Below are 20,410 nucleotides of genomic sequence, written 5' to 3'. Positions count from 1 at the left end.
AATCTGAATAAATAATATTTTCTTTCAATATAGGCTTTAATCACATATAATCAAATACAATCTTTTATTATCCGAAAGGTTGATCGTTGGTTTTGTAAATGAACACAACAATTATCAACTACCTGTAGTATATTTTGAAAGTTTTTCCCTTTTTTTGGATGTGTCTACATAGTCACAGCAATTCTTCACTCCCCTATCTGTGGCATCATTTACGACAGATAAGTTTTCTATGTTGTATTTTATATGAATATCACTACTCTTGGATTTCTATTCAGATACAGGTGTCTTTAAAAATAAACAGAACTAATATTTAATATTCAAAATAATACCCAACTATCTGGCCCAATGAATTCGGACAAATCAGTAGTATTTTCTTTATGTAAGAGTCTAAATTCTGATTTTCCAAACATAGTTCTGTTCCATATCTGTTTCAGCATTTCAATGGATTTTCTATTTCGATAATTTTGTCATAATCCTCATTATTGCCGCTTCCTCGATTGACTTACTAAACAATGCTAATAAAACCAATTATTCTGTCAAATACCACATACACAACCCCCACTGCTTTTATAGCTACGTCTGACAAAGTAAGTTGTGTATTTTTATATTCAAAGGTAGTATGAATTATATTTAAATCCTTTATAGGAGCAGAAGTTGAAGATTGGTGAAGATCCACCAAAGAGTATAACAATATACAAAGAAATGTAGAAGTTGTGCTTATTTTTTTGGTATATTCCTTGATAAAAACTGTTCCTTGAGGCAGTACATTTATCCGAGCCGATAGTAGTATCATATTAATTTAGTATATAACTTTTGCTTTCCACATTTTTTTTAAATTTCAGAGGCGCTTCACCAAGATAAACGAGTGTAAGATGAATTGAATATTTAAAATCCCAACTTGAATAGTTAAAACTCTAAAGCTTGCTTGCAAAGTGAAACTATCACAATTTTTGTGGTTTCACTTTTGTTCTTAATCTAGGTATTTAATGGAAATCTGGTTTGTCATGGTTTAATACTTCAAAATTTTTTTTTAAATTTTCCAAATAAAGAAACTTCAGGACTTTTTGATAATTCAATTTTCAATGCATCACGAAAATGTTTAAGCAATCTTTCTCAAATATAAAAAAGCCACAACAACTCTCTCAACAACAATTGTTGAATAGATATGCGAGCCGCAGATAGTTTTCCAGTTTTCGATGTTGTTGTGTGAAAAAATCTCTAACATTTTTTGTAGTTTTAATTATAAGCCACAACAACTCTCTCTTCAACAATTGTTGAATAAATATGGAAGCTGCATACCGTTTCCCAGTTCTCGATGTTCCTTTGTGAAAAACAATTTCTCTAACATTTTTCGTAAAGTTCCAATCATTCCAAAAATTAAAAGTAGTCTGCGGTTATTTGGCTAAAAAAATCTTTTTTCTTCTTGTTGTAATGCAGGAACACCAAGTAATTTTACAACGCCAATTCTCAAAATATTTGTTTTGCAATACTAATAACTTTATCAAGGCGATATTTGTACGCTTTAAAACAACATAAATTAATCTTCTTTACTTCAGCGTTACTCGCTTTGACCAATGTTGACGTTATTTCTGTCTAGGCTGTGACTGAAACATTATTCCTGACGGCAAACTCAACAACTTTAGGGTTTTTAGGAACATCATGGGTTTTTTTTTTTGGGGGGTGAGGGGGAGTGGTGTAAAAAATATCAAAAAGATGAGACAAAGAACAAAAGATTTTATTTGCAAAATAACACTGATTGAAGATAAGAATGCACCAACTCTAATTATTCGCCAATTTTTATGAAATTCTAGATTTAGCCTCAGTATATCAAATCTCAAGATTATGCAACCGGGCAGAAACAACGAAAGAGGTTAGGACAGAGTGATCCCCCTAATATACATGGGGTCATTTTTTAAGTTTGCCCGCCCCTCATACTTTCTCCTTCGTTAACGAAATTGTAGACAGCGAAGACTTAAAATTCAAACGTTGGAACCTTTTATAATAAGAAAGTAACATTATTAGATATTTAATATATTATTAATTTGACTCGGAGGAGAAAGACTTTGACTTTTTCAAGATAATTTACATTACTTTGCAGTTTTTCTCTGGCAAAGTATTCCGGGGAGGGGGGAAGGGCTTTGAGCTGATCATGATATAGAAGATACGATACATGGGATGAAAAATTCCAGGCTTCACATATAGATGACACTATTTTTTATTAAAGAAACTCATTTTCTTTTGGTATCAACATTCAAAAGAGAACTGTCAAAATTTCATGAAAATATGTTCTTTATTTGGTGAGTTATTGTGCTGAGAATGGCACTATTTCTGAAATTAAAGCATTGTAACCTTTTAATAATAAGGAAATAACTCCGCAAGGAGAACAATATATCGATGGTGTAGGAGGAGGGGGTTCTCAATTTTAGCGACATATTCGAAAAATTAGGACTTTGGAGGATTATTAAAGTATATGAAACGTTTCAATATGTGGAGGAGGTTGTGAGTTTCTCTCTTGTGAATGATTCTAGGAGGGAAGGACTCGGAGTTGATCTGTAGACTGAAGGATCGGGCGGAGGAGATCGTAACTTATTAAGTAAATCCCTCCAGCTTTTTCTTGTATCTACCATGAACCATTATAGTATACTTACAAGATAAATATAAGTAAATGTAAATAAAGTAAGTACTTGTTTATTTATTTGATATATCATCAAGAAAAAAGAACAAAGACGTATCTAAATTATATATCTTTTTGTAGGTACTGTATTCCAACAAAATTACATAGATTTTTATTTCTGCTTTTATAAGTTAAAATTGAATTAAAAAATTTCATTTTAAAAGGTTATAAAATGGTCACATAGGTTATAGTAATTATTTTTTTTTTTCGTTGAATTTAATGTGATTTAAACGTAATAACAAATTTTCATATTTATCAGTCCAATAGTTGGGTTGCAATATACTACAGTAATAAAAAAGGCTCATAAGTTTAATTTCAATCAACTTAAATCGATGTTAATTTGAACAAATAATCATTAATATTGCTGAAATAATTCTAAAACCCTTTGTATTGTAAATGTAGTAACCTCAATTTATTGTTATTACAAAAAAAAACTTTAATTTGAAGTATATAAACAGTATTCCAGAAAATAAGCATTTTTTTTTCGTCGAAAATGTGAATTTTCAATACTTTAGGGCCATTGAACTACCTCTAAATATATTTCAAAACTGTTCAAACATTTCTTAAAGGTTTTTTGTACAAGTAGGAACCATTTATTAACCTAAGCCTTTTTTTCCAAAAAAAATATTTTATTTAACCCTAATATACATATATATATAGGAATCAAGGAAAACTGGAGTTAGGGCTCCTTCAAATTTTATAGAATACAACAAATATTTATGTTGAAGCTCAACATTAGTATTGTTCTTTTCACTCACTATCAACAAACTCTTCTACTTATAAATCTTCACTGAATTATATTATTAATATATATACTAAAGGGCAGCTGTAATGGTTCATTGCTAATGTACTAAAAGATGACAATAAAATGTTTAATTTGTTTTAATGATATACATACTTGAAAGGAAGTCAAGTTTACAACTGAGTCAAAGATGATTGTAAAATATGATAATAGTAGCGGTAACATCTGGCCCTTTTTTCTGTACTATACATATGATTGTATAATTAATAGCACGTACCATATATGGGTATTGTACGTAAATAGTAAAGGCAGTTGGTTCACAAAGAAAATAATATTATTATCTTTTTAAAGTGGAGATTTTTTTTTGAGTACCCTATATTTGATCACCTTTAAACCCCCAAAAATACTCTTATTTAACCTTGGTCTAAAATAACTCAAAGTTTGCTCATTTAGTATCAGAGGACAATAAATTCACAGACCGATTTTAAATTTCAACGTGTTGCCTCTTTTTTCTTCATCCATGCAAACACTGTTTTAAAATTCATCACCACGTTCTTCATGGTTTTACAGAATATCCCTTTTTTTTATTTAGGTGAAACAGGTAAGAATAAATTCGGAGTCAATTTGGTTTAATAGCTAAACATTTCTAGAGGCAGTCGTTTTATTCAGACTTTCTTAAAAAATGTCATTTAAATTTATATATCACCAGAAATAGATTTACAAAAAGGTTGATAGAGGAATAGTAGAAAGTATTGCTTTTTTTGTTTGAAATTTCAATTTGAAAGAAATTGGAAAGTGATATTTCGAGATAGGATCTTTCTATTTTATTGCTTGTTGAAGATACTTTAAAAACAAAGAAAAAATAAAGTATGCCAATATTATGAAAGGTAGTTTATTGATAGGCATGCCTATATACATACATATACTTGGTAGTGTTATACACCTATGCAAAAACTACCAACTATATTAAGATTTTTAGAAATGCAAGGTTATGCCCTCTTGTAATCAGGCTTCAATTTGAGGTACCGCGCCGACTGTTGGGCATGACATACAGATTTTGACGTCGTATAGTATACCAGTGGTACTCCAACAATAACAATCAATGAAGGCGATATATTATATAGCCATTCTTGGAAACAGTTATACTCTTTGACGTCACTATTAAAAAGTGCGGTGGAAGTCAAACATCAGTAGGAAAAGCGTCATGGTATAACCTTGTATTTCTATTAACCTAGAACTATATGTAGCATACTATTCAAATGCTGAGTAGATCAAATTATATCTTCTAGAGGTGTATAAAATATGTCCTAGAAAGTTAATATTTTAAAAAACAGATTTATTTTGTTTTTTTAATATTGGCAATATTAACAGGCTATTTTATTTTACAAATCTGTCACTATGATCATTTGATTATTTTTTGATAAAAAGTGCTCATGAAGGACAGAGAATAAAAATGAAGGCTTGTTGGGATTTATGAGTGAAAGTACTTGTTGGAATTGGAATAGAAGTGATAATCGAGATCGGAGTAATTCCAGCCAATAAGGAGTACGATTTGTGTTTATTTCCTAACTCTCACGGCTGCTTATAGCTGCTCTAATAAAACGTCATGGCATCGTAAATGTTGTTTTCTTCTATTGCCATCAGCAAAAAGTTATTTCCTCAAGACCTTGGCACTTGCAAATGTGTATGAATCCGTATTTTGAGAAAACGTAAATATGGAATGCCATAAGTATGTTAAGTTACTGGATCTTCATTTCTATTTTTCTGGTCAAAAAAAATTGAAAACTTACGCTGTGTAGTATAAGAGGACAATAAATTTATGTCTATTCAGACTAATAGAGAAACAATTTAAGTGACATGTCATTTTTTTTAATACTCTGGATTTGATTAATATATGTAGCTTCTTATATTATGAATATGAATATTGGAGAAATGGAGGGAAGTTTACAAACCGCCGTCTGCTAGCATTTCATAAAAATATAGTAATTTTGAGAGACGATATATCTCCCGACAAAAATCACAATAATCTATATTGCTCTTTTCTTGTTGATACGATTTATTTTTCATTATGGTAAGTAAATTAATAAGAACATTCATATATTTCTCTTAGCAAACATACTTTTTTATATTAACATTCACCTCAATTTATCAATATTAACACCCTTATTGATTATATCTTGATAACTTGTATCAACATCGTTGTGTAACCAAGTTCCTTGCTTTCAAATCCTCTTAACAACATATACTTTTCATATTAACACTCACCTCCTTTAAGGCAATATTTATATGTTTATCGATTATAGCTTGATGACTTATATTGGTATAGTTGCATGTCTAAGTTATTTGATCCAAAATCCTAATCCAGTTGCATGTTTTAAGATATTTCCAGGTCTAATCCCTGTTTATATGCCAAATCCCACTTAATAAAGACCCTTAAAAAAACATGTTTGTATTCACTAAAAATACTTTAGTAAAAGTAATCATGATCGTTTATCATCAGTCGAGAAGTTATTTGTGAGCTACTTCTTAAGCTCTCTATAGGCATACAACGTTTCAAAGGTCGTCAATCCAAAAAAGTATTTTCTTAATAAATAAAAACAGATATTTTATTAAATATATGGAGTTAGTCAAATCAAGTACAAAAATTAACACCCGGTGTTTCAAAACCTTGAACGGTTAGGCTATTTAAGTCTCAAGTAATCTGATTGTTAATTGGGTTGGCTTTGAGACCAAGTCATGTATTTAAATATTTCCGAATTTCAGTCGTATTTAATTCTATAAAAGTCATTAAATTAAACGTTACTTCCTACATAGTAAGTAATCGCTTGATTTTAAGCTTTTACGATTTATGTATTGTACATTATGTGATATATATATGCATTGAAAATAAAGATGCTTCAAGAAGCATGTAGTAATGCAGGAGTATACTTTTACCCTGTGGGATGTGTTGTGTATTTCACCTCAGCTCTGTCAAAAGTTAGGTCATTGATCACATACTTTTGAAGTTTTTTTGTTTGCAGGTCGTATCGGGTTATGGAATTATTTAAGTAAGACCTATGGCCTCTAAGAAAAAAACTCACACACTATAAGGATAAAATAATATAGGGTGTTAAGATCAAATCAGTGCATTATTAAAAAATCTTTAAATTGTCACCGAGGTCACATTTTTTTGGCGGATTTACTTGAAAATTTGCTGGAATGTTAAAAAAAGAGCTTATTTGATATATCCGCCTCCAGCATCAATCACAGCCTGGATCCCGGTGCAAAAGGAGGAGCAAGCGTTGAGAAGGTTGTTCCTTGGCACATTAGTCATTGTTTGTTGATGGAGGCAATCAGACAGTCCTAGATGGGATGAGAGGTTATATTTGCTTTAGATTCAACGTAGTCACATATAAAATAATCAATTGAATGACAATCGGGACTGTTGGGGGTCATATTTACTTCCCAATAAAATAATAGAAATGCTTCCTCAGTCACTTCAGTGACCTGTCTTAGACATGACATTAACTGAGTCTTGTTGAACAATCCAGATTGAAACCCCTACCACATTGGAACACCAGCCACATTGGAAATCTTTTTGTGGTTATGGAGAAAAATCATCTTTGCGACGCAACACCGTTCCTCTTCTTTAAATTCAATCTTCTCTATATCTGGAGCAGCTGTTGCCATGATGCCTAAGACTGCCCTAAAGTTTGTTGATGCATGCGTGTAAAAAAAAAATGCACGATCAGAAGGCTGCTTCATAACTAAATCGCCAGCGAGCACGATTTGATCTTCACGGCCTGTATAACTAATGTAAAATGTATTTTTTTTTCTTGAGATAAACAAATAAATTTTCCGATTTCACTATTTTTAACATTTATCAACGGGACCCCACTCAAAGACAATTTATAGGAAATGCGATATCCTATTATATTGATATTATTTAGGATATGAGTTGCAATTTTGTAAAAGTTAAAGCGTGTATTGAAGAAAATTGCTGTCGTAACATATTCAAAATGAGATAAAATCTTGAAATGAATGTCATGTCTGTGAGGGTCCATTTATAACTATCTAAGTATCGTAGACATACTTTGTATGCAAAATAACCTTCAAATCTTAAATAAGCCTCATCAAAATAAAAGATTATTAGATCATTGGTAATAATTAGTTAATGAAAAAAACCCCAGACTATTTTGTAATTTGTGAAAACGTCTTTTTTTTATCAATTTAAGCCAAATTTTGTGGGTTTCAAGTATATTTTGACCTTTTTATATGTGTAGAAAGTGTTTAAGACAATAAGTCCCCTTTTCAAAAGATTTATTTTTGGACTGTAGCATACTGGAGGTCAGTTTCACAGGGTGGAACTTGGTTTCCTGAGATTCCTAGCATAATAAAAGTGATTTTCATCAAACAATGACTTTTTAAGTGAGTAGTTTGTTTTTACATTACTGATTTTATTTAATTCATGGCCAACTAAATAGAAAGTCTGCAAGCTTTTTTGCCCGTGAACACAAGAAGGAAACTAAAACGATCAAGACAAGAAAAAATATATTAATAGAAAAAAATATACAATATATTTTTGTATTACCTTTGGTATATAATATTTTTTAATAATACAATTAAAAACAAAAAGTAAATATTATGGAAGCTGTTAAAATATTTCAAAAAATTATGTTGTATAATTTACATGTTTTAGTCAATATGGCCTCCCTCATCCTCAATGAGGCATTCACTCTCTCCTTGAAGGCTGCACAACCATTATGGGGTTTTCTTCTTACAAGTCAGTATTAGCAGCCTTGATGGCGGACTCCAAAAACCCGTGAGACGTGTTGCAGGCACAAGAGAGTGTTCCAGAAATAAGTGTAACTTTAAAATTAATGTTGAAGTTTGACCTAATGTTGAAGTTTGACCTAAAGTTGAACTACTAAAAAACTTGTATTTATTACTCGGGGACTAATCCGATTCACTGAACCATTTTCATCACATTTTACTAACATTTTTTAAATTTGACCTCATGAAATGTTAATTTTCTCCCTTGACTTTTGCCTAGATGGAATCATCCAAAGGATTAATATCAGGAAGCTGGGAGGCCACATGTTCTTGGATACAGTCAAGAAAAGCTTGTCTCTAGAAAAACTCTATTCTTATGCGGCCGTTGTAATGAGATGTTTTATCTCCTTTGCTATTGATTTTGCTCACAAGTCACCTTTAATTATTCTTCGGAGCGTAATTTCTCTCAAATTCATATTCTTGGCCATACCACAAATCATCCTAGTATTTGTAGTAGTAAGGTTATTTTTGACATGCAAAATCATGGCCTATGTTCTTACTATTCGTTACCGACATTTGCCCATAAATCCTGGCAACTGTTTCTTGGATTTCAAACTGCTTTTTAATGCCAAACACAGCTATCCCGCTAATTATGGGGTTATTTACAAGCTCTATTGGTGTCTTATAGAGCACAAGAACTTCACCACAAAAATTACTTTGGCTTCCGTTTTGTATCTTCCTTGAAGAATGTAATGCAACTTCACTTTTGTAAAAAAGAATTAGCAAAACTCGAGATACAGTATTTATTTAATTGAAAATCTACATATGACGAATGGGATATATCTTTTTGTTCCAAATAAAAACTTATAAAAACAAATGAACTTTAAATATTACAAGTGTTTCCACTTCCTTAAAGGGATTTTGTAGAGTATTCTTTTTTAAAAAAACCTTCCCCAATCGATTTTTCTTGTACTTTCTCAGAAAAATATTCTCGATTAAATTCAACAACTTTATATTCTTCATTCTATTCGCCTTGAGGTATGGGCTAAACATTATCTATATCTTTCATTTGCCGATTCTTCTTACTCACGAGTATCGTCTTTTTTTTAAATGAAGAGTAGGTTCTTCCTGATCATCTTGCGTCTTCCTATCTCATATGATCCTAAAAAGAACATCCATACCTTCTAATTCCAATATATTCAGAACCCTTGACGCCAGCAGGTATCTTTAGTTTAGATACACTTACAAAACATATGCATTGATCATTAATTTGAAGAATTAAGAATTTATGGGAAACATTATCATCCACCATCAAATTGCACACTCTTTATTATAAACTGAACCCACAAGAATATATTATATTACTAGGACAAGTGAGCCCTTCTCTAGAAACTATATTAAGATAATCCTCTTTATTTTCAAATATTTGAAGAATAAGCTATTCTTTGTAATATATTCGTATTTTAATATTCAAGATGAATATTTATAGATAACTTTATGGTGTACTAGCTATATTTGCCATGAAAATGATTTTTATTAAAACACAATTATCTCCCCAACCATTTATAATATTAAAAACAATACAACCGGGTTGTGAATAATTCATGAATTATGATTTATTTTATTAATAAAATATCCTCCATCCCCAATGACAGTCTCTAGAAAAAGCTGAAAGCGCAAGGAGGTCTTTGCCACTTGGTACCTTGGGATATTCTGGAATTCTTTCTTGATCCCCATGAACCTCCAATTACAAAATTAGTAAGTTTGTATTTGGAAGTTCAGGGGGTTCAGTTAGTTTGTCGTTTGATCACACTCCACTCAAAAAATCGTTCGGATTCAGATCCAGCAATCTTAGAGGGCAAAAGTCTATCAAGATAAAGTCGTCAAGGACTTTGCCTTGGTCTCTGGCGATTGTTATCCCATTTTTTTCAATCTGGTGCAGGTTTGAACAAGCTTTATATAAATCAGCTTCCTAATTGCCAACGTTTGCCCAAGAGAGCACACCAAAGTGGCGACATAAATAACTGGCACACCCTGTAGATAATTATTTTGTAAATGGTGTGTGGAATAGGACCACATACAAAAATACCTATTGTAAAAATCGAAAATATACAAGAAATTGTAAAATATTTATTTTCAATGTTCATATTTTGCTTTTATTTCTTCTTAAACTAGGATATCGGTTTCTTTGTTCAAGTAATAAATTTATCTCATGGACAAGTTTTGTTTTTTATTAAGTTATTAATACGAATTATTTTTTCGGTTCTATAATTTGACGAACAGCCATATAAATATTGCACTCAGGTGTATATGTATTGCCCATAAAGTGTTTTTAATGAATCTGGCTGAATGTTTCCAGTTATAGTGCAGGCTCTATCCATCCCCTTTTTTGATAGCTCATTAAACAGTCTTGTGTGAAACTCCAAGATCTCTTGCAAGGGCTCTAATTGACTTAAGAGGATTGGCCTGGGTTGTATTCTTTATTACCCCTCCGGGTCCAGTTTTGCCTTTCTTCCCTTACAACTTTACAGACTTGCCAACGGCATAGACGGTGGTCCTGGAGACACACAACTGATTAAAGAGTGCGAATGGAAGTTCGTCGATCATGTTCAAGTGTCAATTTCTCGACTTGTACGTAAGCTAGAGAGCTCAGATATGTGTTGTTTTATAACTAATTGTTTCTGCTTTAAAATTTCGAAATATAAATTAGATATATTACATATAGCTTTCGCTATTTGTCCATTTTCTAGACCCAAAATCTTTCCTCTACTATATTCCACTCTGTTACTTGTATACACTAGAAAGTTAATAATAATAGTTAGGTATGAATTGATATTCAAAGAAGAAAATATACGTTAGTCAATCATAATTGTTCGATACAGATACAAGTCAACAAGAATATGAATATGATGCCACTGTAAGGTTGACGATAGACTTCTTTCTTTTTTAAATAATGAAAGACACTTTGACAAATTCCAAGATCTACGGTTATTTCCTCCGTAACTCTACGTTCATAAAGTATTAACGGAATCTTTCCCGTGTAAGAGTGAATATACTGTAAAAAGGATTTGAGTCTGATGCTTCTTGATTTTATGTTGACCACTCCTTTTATCCTTCAAATACAAAACATAAATGGTGGGCTTATTTCCTGATATAACTTCTAATAAGCTAAAACTATTCATGGGCATAAACAAAATATTTTCTTTAAATACCAGAGGTGTAAAGATAGAATATCTAGACATGCAATGATGAATCTATTGATGTAAATGGATCCTGACATCATTTTTCTTCAAGATATTAAGTAAGAGTAATCTTTGTCCTCTTATATTTAAAACTGTCCATTTGTTTATCTAAAAGATTTCATTGTTTTTTTAGGAAAAAGGGTCCTAATGGAGAAGTCTTAACCCTTATTTCATACAAAATCAAAAATGTTTCCTGCGTTAAAAAATTCTTCTACAAAAATGATTGGAATAAGATAAAAATAGAATGTGCTTCAGTTTAGTAAATGCCTAATACCCTCAACAAAAATTTACCCTTTTTTTCATATAAATAATTATAAACAAATTAAGGATTTATCTTCGTTTTTGATAATTGAGGATTTAATTTTTAATCTCCATAAATTTTATTCATAGAATCCAAATCTTACTGTTCCAAAAAGTATATTTCTTAAATTAAACCTGGTTGATATATTACTAAAAAATCAGTCTGAAACATATAATTTATTGGAGAAGAGGAAATCAATCTTTTATAATTGAATTGGTATTGATTACTTCTACATTTTCTCATATGGAAAAAAGGTTTTTACAAATCTGAACCTTCTTTTGATCATTAATTAATTTGCTTGGAATCACAAAGACGTTTTAAAACTATTCAACTAATTACACAAATATGTTTCATGAAAGACGATATGGACAAAGCGTAATTAAAAAAATATATATTCGATGTTTTACTTAGTCTTTTTCATATATCCAAGCGGTGCAAACGCACATACAAGTTATTTAATCAACGACTTCACAGTTTCTTTTTGAAAATTGGAAGGAAACAACGTCATACACCAATCATGTGGATAGTGTTCTCAATAATGGATCTATTTATGCAAACATGTATTTTGTAGATTCTTTGTATTTTTTTAGAACCGCAAGAATTTTAGAGACAGGGATGGAGTGAAACGTTTGAATAAGAAGGTTCTTCCTGCAGAAGGCTTCAGAAAACCTATTTTCTACCCCTGGTGTTAAAAAAATTTTCATCCACCAAATGTGATTATTAAACCAGTAAATGTGTTAAACTACTTTTACTCCCATTTCCAAAACATTTTTGTTACTAAAAGGAATGACTTCCCGGAAAGAGAAATAATTTTCACTGATCAAGGAAGTTATATTTTTTCCAAATATGTCATTTCTAAATAAATTAGAAAGTATTTTTATTAAACCATTGAAAAGCTGTCCAACAAGTTATTAGTATGATAGATGTTTATTTCAATTTTTACATGAACTTATTTTATACAAGTTCAGTCAATTTCATTGTGTGGTATTTGAACTTTAAATTGAATTGTGATATCATCACTATAATCAATTTTAGTGGGTGAGTCATGTTCTTAGCCAGCTAATCTCTTTCTTCTTTTCATTATTATTGCAACGCAAAGGTAATATAATACTTTTACACTCTTCTTTAAAAATTATTTTCATACCATGACGTCTCAAAATCTTTTATGATCACTGTTACAAAATAACCAATTTTTGTCAGGTTCAGTTAACATAAAAAACCGTAGCTCCTGAGGACTTTATCACTTTTTTCAAATAATATAAATTATAGTACTCATATCAACGGATACATTTATCATACTATCACAATATTGAGAAAAAGTATCCTAGCTTGCTTTGACTTTATCGCCACATATTTAAGATGATTCCCAAATGGATAAAAATATATATTCTAGTGAATTATTTATATTATGAACATACATTGCATACACGTTTTGAGAGATAGTCATAAACTGCAGTAATCAACTCTCAAAAGAATATTTAAAATAAAAAAACAGAAAAAAGTTTGTTTTTTTGCAGTATTGAAATATCTATGAATGCAATCCTGTAGATTTTATATAGCAACAACAAATAGTAATCATTAAGAGAAGAAAAGGGATATTTAAGATGAACTCTTCTTTAATCACTTGGTTTTTATTTCTTTGTTCCTTTTTAAATTTTAAATGTAAACAGTTTTAATGCATGGCCGCAGTACATCTTTCCAATTTTGTACCCATAAAGGTATTTATTAGTGTTGAGTCTTTCATTGTAAAGTTCCGGCCATTTTGTTTTGTATAAATTTTAGTAAAGTCCATCATTATATTTTTACAAATTCATTCATCGTAGTAACTATTTCGAAAACATCAATAGATATCCTATTTTCAAAGATGTCCTCTAGAATAGTCATTTCAAGTGAGTAGTGATTTTCTTCCTTCATTTGAGCAATTTAATTCCCATTAAGTCGTGTTTTTTTACAATTTATTTATATACATATATATATACAATTTGAAATAACGTGAATGTGTGCCTTGGAGTTTACAAGAGAACTATATTTAATAGTTTTGCTACAATATCTTCAACAAAAATAAATTCCGTATTCGCAACACTTAACAACTTATCAATATATTTTTCATCTCGATATCCACTTCATCAATAAGAATAAATATATCGCAGGTATGTTAACAAATGCAAATTTACGTTGAGGAATAATCTTGTTGGAGGCGTGGGCGGAAGTCTAGAAGTGTTTTTGGAATCATCGTAGAAATGTTTATTACTTAAATTGGAGAAATCAATTTGACGTCATTTATTTTTAATGTAGCAAAGTTATTTATCTTTTATTTATTTTTTTAATCCGTTACTTTGTTTAATCTCACTATTTGATCGAAAATATGTTATCTGAGGATAACTTCAAAATCACGGATATAATGGATCAAATGAAAGTTATAATTCACTTAAAAACATTTATTCATCTAGTATCCTGTAAAGGTTCTTTACAACGTAGATCAATTTAAATCCGACATTTGCACATTCAATTTTTATTACTGTGCAATAGTAATGTAATTTGTCTTGGTTTTTTTTTCTCAACTTTTTTTTAATTACTATCATTAATTGTAAGGAGAACGTGGGAAGATATTCGTATAGTCAAATTTAATACTATATAATTAAATTGTAGGTATTTAAAAATATCTTCTTTTTTGCAATAGTTTACTCTGTAATTTCTAAAAAATTCAATGAATTTTATCTATTTTTAAGAAAGTTGTGTTGTTTTATTGAAATTTCTTATTTTATTAGATCACAAATTTTACTGTAGGTTATAGCATAAACACTTAAAAAAATAAAGGCATGCAATTTCGATGATAAATTGGTCATAACTTGCTTAATATTGAAGCTAGAGACATGATTATTTGATATCAAAATGTTTTTTTACCCTTATCTATAAGATAAAACAGCTTTAAAGGGGAAAAAATGGAATATGAAATTTTTTTTAACATCTCTACAAAGATATGGTTAATGAAAATATCCCTATTAGTTTGATTTATTACTAGTGGTAGTACCTGGAGTTGCTAGGAGTTATTAAGCGTCGACAAAAATACAAAATTGGCTAAAATAATGTGTTATTTTTTTTTTCTGTTCCTTTTATTGATCAGACGAAGTGGCACTAATTCAGTAAAAGTAAATATTATAGTCTTACATCTATTGCATTTGGCCAAATAATCGTCTTTGAAATCCAATTACATTAAGTATATTTCCTTCTCTAGGAAAGACCGAGACGCAAACTACAGACATTGAATTCAAGAGTATAAATCCCTCCGAGCACGTTGTCCATTGAGCTACGTCGTTTCATATAATGGAAATTTGCTTGATTTAAAAAAAAAGATAATTATCCAAAAATTCATCGGTGTAACTCTACGTTTTTCAAGAGCACGTAATTACTCAATACTTATATATTCTCTCCTCAAGAATAAAAAAAAATAATCATTACAGCTTCAGAAATTTAAAAAATACTGTCCATTTGCCAACAACAACAAAAATCGCACGCTAAAATGTGCTTAGTATTTACAACTAAATATATAGGTATGTACTCTCATTTTTCTTTTCTTTTTTAATATGAAAAGAAGAGCGTACACACGCTCGTTCATAAACCTCATATCAAGTCATTTTCATTATTTTGTTTTATATATAAACAGGATGTACCCGTATTATAATTTGATTTCCATTTATTTATTAATAAATACATACTAAGACGAACTCGCTAATCCTCGTCCTAATTCCCTTTTTTAATTCGTATTTAATATATGTACGTTCTCCCTTTTCATTTTTTTTAGATTTTTAATTTTTCGAATCTAAGATCTTTACCTTAAAAAAAACTTTGAGACACGTGAAATCGATCTTGTTTTATGAAAAAAATGAACTTATTACCGACAAAATAAACTTGTCCTATACATCCCAGGAGTCTGGTCCGACCAGAATGAAACATAGCTCTAGGTACGTAACTCAGATTCTGAACAACTTATATTTTATGTGTAAGGCCCGTATTATTTCTTTTTAGACGACCAAACAGACAGACAGGTGGACAAACTTTGGTTAATAAATATAGATACTGAATGCATTAAAAAATTATCAGCCTAACAAATAAACATTACGAGGAAGAAAACTTTTATATACTTTGTAGTTGATACATTTTATAAAAAAAGTTCCCTTCACACGTAAAGGTGTTCCAAAAAATTCAAACCTTACTAATTTCTAATGTAGAACCAAACAATATTTTAAGCCTTGATATACAATTTTACATTTGATTGTGAGGTCATTTTATGTGAAAATGTAAATGTTATAATGTTTAAAGTTTGTTTGTTTTGAAGTGGAAAATGATGATACTCAGTAGCTCACAAAGTATTCAAAACTCGTTTTTGATAAATTAGTTAAAAATAGGAAATATAGTATGACATTTTAGCATTCAAACATATAGAAATGTTTGATTAAAAAAAAGCGCAGTAAGTGATATTGAATTTATGGGACACATGTGTTCCCTGGGTGTGAAAGGATAATATATGTCTTTCACTGACTATTTATCACAATGAAAAATAAATCAAATGCTAATTCATTCATTTTTAATACCTTTGAACTCAGATTTGGATTCAATTACAGTACACTATTTCATTTTTCTGAAGGAAAATGATCTACAATAACACGTATCAAATATGTGTCAAATCTGTTTTGTTAGGTATAGTAAAAAAAACACTATTTATAATGGATTTTTTTTCATTACTGCTTTACCCTTTGGCAATCAAAAAAGTGCTAACTTGACAGTCGGACTCGACGATTTCCATTTTATCCACATTTTCGACAACTGACCTTGCATCTTTCACATCCAAAATTATCGGAACAGAATCAACAAAACAAAAATTGAAAGTGATCGTCTGTTGTAGTGTCAGGATCGAACATAAACACTTTTGACATTTTTATCTGTGTGTCTTATGTTTTTATCTTTATCGAAGAAAAACTGTAAAATAGGATATGTTTTCTCTTTGCTGGTGTCCATCTTTGACGTGTCACAAACCATACTAAGTCAACGATCACAAAACTGTCTTAGTTTTTTTTAGTAAGAAATATTATCTTTCTGAACCCATCTACAATGAACTGATTGCACTTATACAATGCAAGATACGAATAAATAAAAGCCATCTGTTGGTTAACTAGTAAATTTATTGTAACTACAAATATTATTGATGATAACGAAAATATTCTTATTTCGATGTTCTTCCATAGTTCAGAACCCAATAAAGTTTTTATTGTATGTTGTATATTATATTTATCCTGAAGCGAATATTGAAAAGTCATATATATATAGCCTAACTTGACAATAAATTCAATAATAAATTTTACTTTTTTGTTTGATCTCAAATTTAAATAAATAATAATTGGTTCATAAATTATTTCACTTTCAATTTAGTAGAAAAAAAAGAGAAATTTTATGATTGGAAAATTTACAAAAAATATAATCACGCAATTTAGTTTGGAGCGTCGTAGCTGAGTGGACAACGTGCTCCGGATAAATTATTCTCTTGAGCTCAATGTGCGTAGGTTTGATAGTCGGTTGCCCCCAGTGATGGAAATATAATTTACGTATATGGACTTCAAAGATCATTCCTAGGTTAAATGGAGTAATTGTAATAATATAATGTTCACTTATACTTAATCATTGCAACTCTATACAACCAATTTAATAAATATTCCACATAGAATCAATAGACTTAGGATTTGTGAGCGATCCCTCAATTACTTAAGAAATTGTTCATTTAGACCTTGTGCGAAAAACTGCTCATTTTGGTCTTACTAGTGTGAAAATGTTTATTTTTCTTAACTAGTATCACATAAATAAATAAATATTTGCGTTCTAGTTAGATTACATAACAACTTTTAATGATCAATACGGATTTCTTTTGGAAGTAAAAATATATATATGATGCAATCAAGATTATCATTAAATGATCAGATATGTGAGAAACCCAAATTCTGACAACAACCAATTAGAGGAAGGGTAAAGTTGTTCCACAATTGACTATCGAATAGTTCCCCATGAGTCTGGCAAGCAAAGGAGAAATACTTTTATGTAAAATTGCAAATCCTGATCCTCCGTTTATGCAAAAGGGGAGACGTATAATACTTAGTGGTGATGAGGATATTTCTCCATCTAACAATACTCCGAAAAATCCCACACCAACTTTAAATTTGTCTAACTACTAATATGGATGTTGAACGATTTTTTAGTATGTTTAAAACTACTAATACTGAGCAAAGGCAATAATTAAAGGAATAATTTTTTCTTTCGATATAACCATAGATTACTTAACATCTGGATAGATACTAGACTCGCAACCTCCTTAATAGAGCCTTGCAAATGTATAATTATTCCATTAAATAACAATTTTTAAAAAGATGAATTAATATTTGTTAAATAATGATGAATCATGAATACAAAGACAGGGGCGTATCCCATCGTCCATTGAATTTTGTGTGTTACCAATTAATTATGAAATTGTGCAAAATGAAAGATTTTGTAGGAAAATGTATTTTTTTAGGTGGAACCATAAAGAGTACTCCAAAAGCTATTAACAAGTATGATTCAATTTCTTTAAAGAAAGAGTTATTTTTTATATAGTTTCCTTTCAGATCTAACTTCTAATCACATATCTCCTTTATTAGTGAGATGGTGGATGTAGCTCTTATTAAATCTCATTGAAGGAATACATTTTTCGAGGAATTATCAATTACATAGTTATTATGTTGTTAGTTTTTTTCTAAGTTTATTATAATTCGGTTATAATGTAGATAAAAATCTCTTGATAAACCTTTTTCATTTATTAGATTACTATTCATTAATTACTTCATGCTTCACTTAAGCAATAAAACGATAAAATAAAATAATTCATTGAACCAAAAGAGTAATGGTTAGAATAAATAATTTAAAAAATGAATAGTTTATCTACATGTTAAGTAATCTAACATATAATATAGTGAAATTAATAAAAAAATTATCATATATATAGTATATAAAACAACACGTAATTACTTTAAATAATGGTTATAAAACGGTATTTTTCTTTAAATAAAAATTGCTCAATTTTGATATATTGGGTGCTCATTTTTTTAAATTTTGCACATTTTAAATAAAAAATCGCGTCCAACAAGCCAACAATACATTTTTATTCACTTATTAACTTAATTAATTTGATTTGAAGAATTGTGGCAGTTCTATTTTGTTATTTATTTATCCACTTGTTGGAATACATTGATTTCTAAAACTTTTCGACCATCAAAAAATTAATTCTATCATCGGATACCGTATGAGTCTAATAAACCCATCCATAAAACTCTATATCCTGAGCTAATGGGAGTTTAAAAATATTTTGTAGTTTAGAACAAATTGCTCATTTGTATGATGTACTAAAAACCCAAGAAAAAAAAAAGATGTACATTGTGCAAATCAAAAATACTTGGACATTTTAGGTAGACTCTTCTTGAACTTCACCCCTTAACATCTCCAGTAATTAGTGTCGTGTCGGTCCTTATTTATTCAGTCTCGTCCAGTACAGTCTTAGGAGCGAACTTATCGATCCTGAGGACTGGCTCGATCATTGGAACCAGTTCTTAAAGACCGTCAGTCATTGGGACCGGTCTTTGGAGTTTTTCCTGAAAATATAGGTGGTTATTAAGCCAAATATGATATATGAAATAGGTATTAAGATTATTGGGCATATATTGCATAAATAAAAATAAAAAAAATTTTATATGATAATATAATATAATACGAACATATTGGTATTATATTTACTTTGTTATATTGTTTTTTTTTCCTATTATATAATGGGGGTAATAAAAAAAAGGAAAAATACCCTCAATGACATCACGAGGGATCCATTATACCTACTTTAAGGATCGACAAGTGGGATTGAACTGGATGGGACCAGACTGGACTTGACCTTGATAATCAAACCTAAATAAGGACTGACACAACAATACCATTAGCCTCGCGCTTGGATAGATTGCAGCGAGGGTGCACTTTTTTTTGAAATATATTAGAGAAACCAGTAGGGTAATTGACATTAGCACAAATACTTTTTACAAATGAGTAAAAATGTATTTACAATAATAAATTGAATTCATTTATGTCTTGGATTGATTATAGACTTATTAGAAAATTCATGACAAATTACACAGCCACATAACAATGGGATTTTTTCTTTGTAAACAAAGGCAAACTGCTTGACATTTCATATGATAACATTTGCCACGTCGTTACCCTTATTGTATCACAAGATCTTTCCTTCAAAAAGAAAAAGAAAAAAAGTTTAAAATAATGTGATAGGTGGCCAAGGAAATCAAACCAATTGATATTTATATTTTAAGTAATCCCAAACTATCATTGTCATATTATTTCTCCACAATTGCTCTACTTACATTTGTATATAATATCCAAAATTGAGACATATGTTACACCTGGATTTAGACCCTTGTTAATATCAGCTGTCTGTTTTATGATTTTTGAGGGAGAAAATGAATTACTGCTATAAAGAGGATAACTTTCTACATTTTAAATAACATAATTGCAGGAAAAATATTATAATTGCATTTAAATTCATATATATTTATTGTATTAAACATTTTCAAATTAATTTACAACAAAGATAGGTAAGAATTTTTCTTTTCGAGGGAGATATTCAT

This window comes from Lepeophtheirus salmonis, chromosome 13, assembly GCF_016086655.4.
Source record: "Lepeophtheirus salmonis chromosome 13, UVic_Lsal_1.4, whole genome shotgun sequence".
In the NCBI taxonomy this organism is placed as follows: Eukaryota; Metazoa; Arthropoda; class Copepoda; order Siphonostomatoida; family Caligidae; genus Lepeophtheirus; species Lepeophtheirus salmonis.
Note: the sequence above shows the minus strand (reverse complement) of the source record.